An 8,404-nucleotide genomic window follows, 5' to 3' on the forward strand; every position below is an offset into this window, starting at 1 on the left:
CGAAGATGGGCTTCATTAAAGGGCAATTATAGGTTAAGTAACTTGTTGGCTCTTTGCCTAATGTGGAAAACTCAACTGTGACAATCAGATAATTCTAAGATTAAGCAAGACAGCAATTGCTACTGAAAGAGGCAGCTTAGCAAGAGGATAAAAGACTCCCCAGCGATGACCTCATCCCAGCTGCCCGGTCTGGGCAGGAAGTCTGCATTCAAGGGGCCTGAGGGCTCTGGGAACCTCCAGCATTGGGAATGACCTCTTCTGGGAAAGGTGACTGTGGGAGACAAAGTGCTTTCCCCTTGGGATGGCAAGATGGGCTCCACTCTTCTGGAGACTTCTTCTGGGCACCAGCTGGTCTCTGCCATGGCCTCTGTGCTAATACCCTCTCACATCTCTGACCAGGCACAAAGCCAACCTACCCCAGAAGGATGATCTGCCTCAAAATTCCAGCAGCACTTTCTATCAAAGAGGAAGTTTTCTATTATGTGTCAGAAAAATCCCACCCTGAAATATATGACTTACACACGTACAGGGATTTATTAGCTTCATGTAATTTATAAGCTCAGAGGGAGCTGGCCTCAGGTATGGCTGGATCCAGGGGGCATTGAGTAGTGCCTTCTCCTTTGCTTTTCTCTTAGCTCCATGTTCAGAGGTTCTTTCTACAATGTGGCAAGATGACACGTAGTGCTGGTAGAGCAGAAAAAGTCTTGCTGTTTCCTAATGCTTCTTGCAAAGGTGCTAAGAATTAACCTGATTGGACTGGGTGGACTCAGGTTCCTGTTTGGATGTTCTTGGGGCACCAGTATGCTCTTACCCTAGAGCCAGGAGGGAGCTTCAGCACAAATGCACAAGAGGGATACAGAGGTAGATTCTCCAAAGGAAATCAGGGAGTTGTCATCAAGAGAAAGGGTCATGGATGCCGTGAAGCCAAAAGTCTAATTAAAGTGCTTCCGGCCTCTGTCATGCATTTAAATGTTAACTCTGGAAATTCTTTTTCCCAGCAAGATTTTTAGCTCCCAGAGGACAGTGGTTCTGAAAAATAGGCCCTGAACACCGGCATGAACATCCTGAAGAACTTGTTAGAGAATCTCTTTCTGGAACCCACACCAGCAGGGCCCAGGATTCTGCATCTTAACTGACCCTGCAGGTGATGCTGACAGTCTAAAATTTAAGAACCACTGTGTTCATTACATGAAATAGATAAAGAATGGGTCCTCACAGGAGGCCCTGAGCTACTGCTTTGAAGAAAGGCATCGTCACTCAAGATGGGCTTGGTGGCAGCTCTGGAGGACGTGTGCAACCTTGCAGTCTTCCTTCCTTTGCTCTACTGGCTAAAAGAGCTAGCTATTGTGATTCCTCTGCCCTAGCACTGGACTAAGTTCTGGCCACCAGTGGTTGCCAAAGGCAGACCTCGTCCCTGGCCTCTGGAACCACAGACCAGCAGTTATATCAAATGGATACAAATGGGTAACTCTGGAAAGAGTCCCAGATCAGAGCTTCCGGTGACTCTGGCTTTGGTGCAGTAGATAACAGGACCTGACCCGTGTGGGGAGCTGCAGGACTCTGGGCAGCCAAAGACTTAGAGGCGACCTAAGCTCCTGGCCTCCAGGTGGCCACGCCCTGGGCCCCTGTGAAGAGTTGGCCAACCAGGGCCAGCAGATGGTCATCCTGGCCTCTGCTTTGGAGTGACACTGTCAGTGCTGTAGCTTCTCAAAGGCAGACTCTGGGGAGGAAGAACCAGGCATCCTGTGGCTGTGGCTCCCACCGCCTGAGTGGCCATCAGAATGGAGCCCTCCATCTTGGAGTGATGGGCTCTTCCCAGCTTGGGCAGCATTTTCTAAGTTCCAGCCCAGAAACTCCTGTCCCAGAAACCCTTCATCCTCCAGCTGGACCTAGCTCTGTTTGAGTCCTTGGGGTCCCTCTGGGTGGGGACCACATGGCTGGGAAAGGAGAAAGATGTCTCCTGCCATCGCCAATATTACAGGCCAGTTCCGTGCTCAACAGCGACACTCAGGTAACAAAAAGTCAAGTCAGCACCTCATATCCCCAGATCCGTGGGCAAGGCACAAGCACAGACGGCCCTGGAAGCAGTCAGAAAGCACCAAGGTGAAACAGAGGCACAGGGAGGTTGTGTCCTCTCCCACAGCCACACAGCTAGCACAGTGCAGAGCTGGACTTAACCAGAGACAGTTGGATTCTCAGGCTCAGGTCTTAGAATTTCTGTGCTTTCTTTGCGTGGTTCAGTTTTTTAATGCACACTTTCAAATGTATACAAATGTGGAGAAATAATACACTGGTCTCCCATGTACCCGTCCCTCAGCCTCAACATGGCTCCACATTCTGCCATCTTATTTAATCTGCAAGTCATCTACTTTTAAGAGGAGCCTGGAAATTTTAAAAGCAGATCATGGACTTCCCATCATTTCAACTCTATAAACGCTTCGGTGTGGATACCTCACAGCGAAGCCCATGTTTCTTTCCCATCACCACCATGCCGTTATCACACCTACCAAAATCAGCAGTGACCTCTGGAGATCAACTGCTGCAGAACCCAGGGTCAGATCTCTTAGATGGTCATGAACATGGTCTTTTACAAATGGTTCCTTCGAGTCAGGACCCGACTAACCCACGTTGCACGTAGCTTGTAAATCACTCAATCGTCTCTGATTCTCATTTCCCTCTCCCTACGTGCCAATGAGGCGTCCCTCCCTTGACAGAAAGGAAACCAAGGCAGGGCCCCAGGTCTGTCCATTAGTGAGGGACAAAGCCAGGACTGAGACCCAGAGGGGTCTAGGTCATCACTGTTCCCTTTGACAAGTCACCTCCCCCCCACTTTTTTGTTTTCGTCTATTTTTGCACTAGCGGAGAAGTTAGCAAGAACGGGCATCCTCAAGCACCGTGAGTTCTCAGGATATAATTCACTTTAATCTTTTAAGCATTTGACAGTATTTGCTCGAAAGAAGGAGCAACAAGTACATAATTATTGCACTAATTAAGCTGCCAAAAACACAAGCGTGCGGCAAGAGCACCTTTGAAACGGGAGCCCACGATGCATTAGCATCTGCTGTAAGCTTATTAATCACCTAACAGGCAATTAGCAAGCTGTTACTGTTTGAGGCTGCTATGTAAATAAATTCTTGGGTTAATTTCTTCCTCTGATAATAAAGAAAACATTATGAAAATTAGCTCAGCGACAATGTAAATGATCTTCACTGTTAATTATATGACAGCATTACATATGCAAGGACCCCTGAGCTGATAAGGGCCTGGCTCCCTCCCTCCCCACCGCCCATTCCCTGCCCCCACATTGGATGTGCTGCTTTAAAAATAAAAGTGTTGACACAGGTAAGGGGGAGATTTGGGGACTGGAGTCACAGCTGTTTGCTCACAGCTCGCCCAGAGCAACTGCCAATTGCAAACTGGGAGGTTTCAGCATTGGAGCCTCGAGTGGCCTTCGTGTGACCTGTGACCCCAGCTGCTAGGAGGGGAGCAGGAAGGGGCAGAGGACAAGACCAGGGTCCTCCCCAACTCATGGCTGCCTATTCCCCATACCCCTACAGGGCTGATTGAGAGCCTCTGGGGCTGTGTGGCAATTCCGGGGTTCTACCTACTGTGCATGTGACACCTGCTAGACGGGCTGCCCGGCTCGGCTGTCTGGTCAGGTGTGTAGCACGGTGCAGTGCAAACCTGAACCCTAGAGTTCCAGTCCTGCCTCTGCTGCGGAGTGGCTGTGTGAGCTCAGGCAAATGGTCAAACTTCCATCAACCCCAGTTGTTTGTCTGCAAAAGAAAAGTGATGATAAAAGGAGTGTTCCCTGTGCACAGATACACGGGACTGTCCTCATAAAGCTCTCGGCACAGAGACACCCCGGGTGAACGCCCAGTATAGGGTCAGTTACTGTCATCGTTGGCCTGGACATCCCAGGGGACATGGATCGTGTACTGAGCCCCAGGCCGAGGCCTGCAGGGGAGAGGCGCAGACTTGCCTTCAGTAGTGGAGTCAGAAGTGGTGTCACGCTGTGGGAAAGGCAGAGCAGGTCCTGGATGCCCGGGGAGCCAAGTCCTGGGCATCATTCTGGCTCTAAACAGATCCTGTGGGATTACGTGGGACACAGTGAAGGTGGGCTCTGGATCTCACTGTGGTGAAGACTTCTCTGTGCTCGGAGTCCTCTTCCCTTTTGGTCATGAGGATGGAGAGAAGGGATGCCTAGCCCAAGGCCCGAGGTGTGCTAGATGATGTGGGCAGGTCGGTAAGGCACCTTGCGAGGGTCTGGGCTTGAGAGTGTCAAGATCACCGAAGCAGGCAGGGGGCCCCTGTCACTCTGCTAGAAGCTGCACGTTGCTCAGACGCAATTTGGTGGACCCCATCCTGATGTGTATTCTTCACACCTGCGTATCCCGAGTTAGTCCTGTGGGACACTCGGTGCAGAAGGAGGGCTAGAGGTCCACTTAGGCAGAGAAATGCCCAAGTAATCAGGTAAACAGGGGTCTCTTTTTGTGGCATGGGGGACTGAACCCAGGGCTGGGCTTGAACTTGCAATCTTCCTGCTTCAGCATTCTGGGATTATAGGCGTATACCACTATACGGGGTCAAGATGTCCTTCCTGAAGGAGTTTTTGAGCGTCTAAACACTGATAAGCCCATACCATGGACCAACTGCTCCCATCCCTGAAGAGCCCCAATAATCAATAGGACCAGTGATCTATTCTTTAAGTGGGCAAAGTACACTATCTCATTCCCTGAAGATGCACACACATCCTACAGCCCAGCAACTGTGCACACTCAGAGATGTGTGTCAGCACAGCCCTGCAACAGGGTACTGTGACGCCACTCAGGGGTGCCTCCCAAGGCCATTCACAGGAGAAGGGATACACTGTGATTTAGTCATACAGTGAAAAAATTCAGAGCAGTGAAAATTAGTAAATGGCAGCTTTTAACAAGATTTCAAAAAACTCTGTTGAAGACTTTGAAAAAGCCCATAAAAGAATGTCAGTCACAGAAGTATCTGTAGTTCAGTGCTATTTATATATATAAGAAATGTGTTCACTTGTCCAGACCCAAGGAGTAGACTCAAAGGCACAAAACATAGCTGAAGCAAGGCTTTAATTCTGTCTTGCAAGCCTGGGTGTCTGATTCACTAGCAAGTGCACCTGGGGCAATTCCACCCCAGTACGCAGGTCCCTGCTCACCTCACATGCAAGGGGGTTCCTCTCCGCCCCTTCACTGGCTGAGAACCATGGGGGTGCAGTTTTCGCAGTTGATGCCTATTTATAAACATTTTGTGGATTTAAAGGCACATAATTAAGCTGAAGTGGGGGTAAGTCAGTCTTTAAGCGTCAGGACTTTTCCCATCAGAGCATAGTGAAGGGCGTACTTTATTGACTATCTACCCCTCCCCACTTTGTTCAGGACCTTTTCAGATGCCTGACCTCAGTCCTGTCCACAGGCTAAGGGTAGTTTTCCATTCAGAGTTCAAGGCTTTATCCTGAAAATAGACCACTTTAAGTTTCTATTTCTTATATATAAAAGCCCCCAAAATATATAAAATGTATTATTTAAGGAGATTCATAAATTTTTTCTTTTCTCTCTCTCTACATACATACATATATATACACATACTATACACTCTACATACATACATATATATACACATACTATACACACATATACTATATATAACATATCTATGTATAGACATATGATGCATGTATATTATAAATAGTATATATATATATTGTGTGTATATATATATATATATATATAATTTTATGCCAAGTGTATAGCACACACACACATATTCAGCCCTACCTATTTGTGGATTTCACATTCATGGATTCAACCAACTGATGGGTTGAAAATTTAAAAATTTTTCCTGGACTGAACATGTGCAGACTTAATTTTCATATCACTATTGCCTAATATATATGTATATATATATATGTATGTATATATACACTATGAGTATTTGCATAGCATTTGCATTGCATTAGGTATTATAAGTAATCTGGAGAGGACTGCAAAGGTGAAACCTAAACACTATGCCATGTTATGTAAGGGACTTGAACACCCTGGACTGGGGTACTTGAGGAGAGGGGGCCTATGGACATCTCAAGATGACAGCACATAAAACAAATAAAGCACATGTATGTATGTGTGCATTTAAGTAACCATATCCGAATGACACGCACTCATACAGTATAGTGGATTACCAAAACCTGCAAGGGTTTCGTTCCTAGAGCAACCACGAATTGTGAAAAATTGAATCTCAGATAACGTCAGAAAACACCTATAAATGCCTTTTTGTAGTTTAAAAACTAAATATGCTATGTCTCCTGCAGTTATGTAATTTAATTTAATAAAATGCTATTGATAAAGCCTCAGAAGAGGCTTCAGGGTGTTTTGGTGACATCTTAGGTGTCTTTGAGCTTTAAGAAACGTAAAACTGAGAATGAGATAGCTACTTGGGCACAGCAACCTGCTATAATGTGGGAATGTGGGTGCATCTGACAGAGATGGGTTAAGGGCAGCAGCCAATCACCAGCAAGGAGAACTGAATAATGCTCTCCGATTGGCTACTTGCAAACCTCCTGCCACAAAAAAGTTGGTTTCCATGAAATTGCAAACAGGGGTTTCTGCAAACAAGCTCTAAGGAAAAATCTGCGAATGACTGAGGCCATGAACTCTGAACAGTGACTCTGAGGTGGCAAACTGTGCATGTCTTTTTGTATCCGTGAAATAAATTAAATATTTAAAATTAAGAATGGGCAAAAGATACAGACAGTTCACAGAAAATAAAATGTAAATGCCCTTAAAGGGTGTGGATGCCCAAGTTGGTGAAGACTGAAGAGAACAGGTGTGGCTGGTGGGAGCAGAAAGGCCATATGGAAACTTTTATGAAAACTACAAGTGTGAATTCCCTCCCACCTGACTACCCCAGCTGTAGATGTTGACCCTGCCATAATAATCACAAAAACAAGAGAGTAGAGCCCTCGTAGGACACTTGGATAAATTAGGGCCCATCATCAGGATGTGTGCAGAAGAGCCATTCAAATGCACTAGACAGGAAAGATCTCCACGGCCTTACTGTGAAGGCAATGTGTGCATATTACCTAGATCTCATGTCCATTGTATGTACGCCCACCCACCCCGCATGGTATGTCCTGAAGGCTCTGACAGGGACCCTGGGAGGTGGGAGACTTACTTTCTCCTAGGCTTGCATCACCCTTGGTATCAGACCAATCAGACCCTTCCTGCCTAACCATCCCTTGTTCCAGCCTCAAGCAAGGAGCGGCTCTGCACAGGCACTGACCCCAAGTGCCACCTTGCCTCCCGCCTCCCCGAGGAAACCCTGGGGCTGACCCAGAGGTGGACAGCTCGCTTCCTTGAAGCTCATCTTCGATGTGCTGTGACAGGACCTGACACTTTCTTCTCCCTCGCCCCCTGGACTGGTAATCCTGAAACCCAGTTAATAAAGCTTTTCGGGAACAGTCCCTCAGGCCACAGCTCTCGGTCCCTCAAGGCTGCAGCCCACACAGATCCTAGCCTCACACCAGCTCTTCCTCCTAGGGAGCTCACCCCATCCCTCTCCTCCATGTCTTCCTAGTGAGTCCCACAGATAGGCCTGCAGATTCCGAGACGACTCAGACATAGGCAAGCCCTTTGCACTTCTGGGCTTTGTTCCGTGTAATGTACAGGATTCGGTTTCAATAAAATACAATGTTTAAATTTTAAAAATTATTACAGTAAAAGAAAAACTGCTGTGAATCCCCTCAAAATCCTCGCCTTGCTCCAAACACTTATCCATCAAACATTGTTCTTGCCAATTCCTGAAGCAGTTCTAGAAGTCCTCTTTCTTGAATGTCTTTATTTACACTTAGCTTTCATGGTGATCTCGACGTTGGGGAAGAGCCAGAAGTCAGACTGTGCAAGATCCCATGAGTCAGACAGATGAGGACGCACTGCCATATTTTCACCAGCCTGCCTTCCTACTGGGTGGCACTCTGCGGTGGCAGTCACAGTATTTTTAATCATACTGTGTAAAAAGAAGACTTCCAGAGCTGCTTCAGACGGTGGCCAGAGTGACGGAATGTATTTGAGGTGAGGGGAAGAATTCCGAGGGGGATTCATAGAAATGTAAAAGAACATTCACCATAATTTGACCACCCATGTACCTGCTTCTTCTACATGAGCACATAGCGCCCTGCATCTCCAGGAGAAGCTGGGTGTGGTATATACACTTCTTCCTCTTGGGCAGCTCTGAACTCTATTTTCAGGCAGCACCTGCTGGTACCCAGCACTGCACGGGACGCAGATGGTAAGTGCTCTGGATGAGCCCCTGCCTTACCCATGACAACATTCCCGTAAGCCTGAGGAGCCTCTCACATCCCTTTTCCTGGCCCCCTTTCCCA

General features: G+C 47.3%; 1 long non-coding RNA gene across 1 annotated transcript in view; it reads right to left on the minus strand.

Moving 5' to 3' along the window:
* Positions 1-3,988: 3,988 nt before the first annotated feature.
* The window catches only part of LOC104864536, a 22,611-nt gene continuing 18,195 nt past the window's right edge, over positions 3,989-8,404 (minus strand). Inside the window, exon 3 of the long non-coding RNA XR_002025439.1 lies at positions 3,989-4,088. This is a non-coding gene — a long non-coding RNA (uncharacterized LOC104864536). The remainder of the gene's footprint in view (positions 4,089-8,404) is intronic.

This window comes from Fukomys damarensis, unplaced genomic scaffold, assembly GCF_012274545.1.
Source record: "Fukomys damarensis isolate Sample0158 unplaced genomic scaffold, DMR_v1.0_HiC HiC_scaffold_25, whole genome shotgun sequence".
Classification (NCBI taxonomy): domain Eukaryota; kingdom Metazoa; phylum Chordata; class Mammalia; order Rodentia; family Bathyergidae; genus Fukomys; species Fukomys damarensis.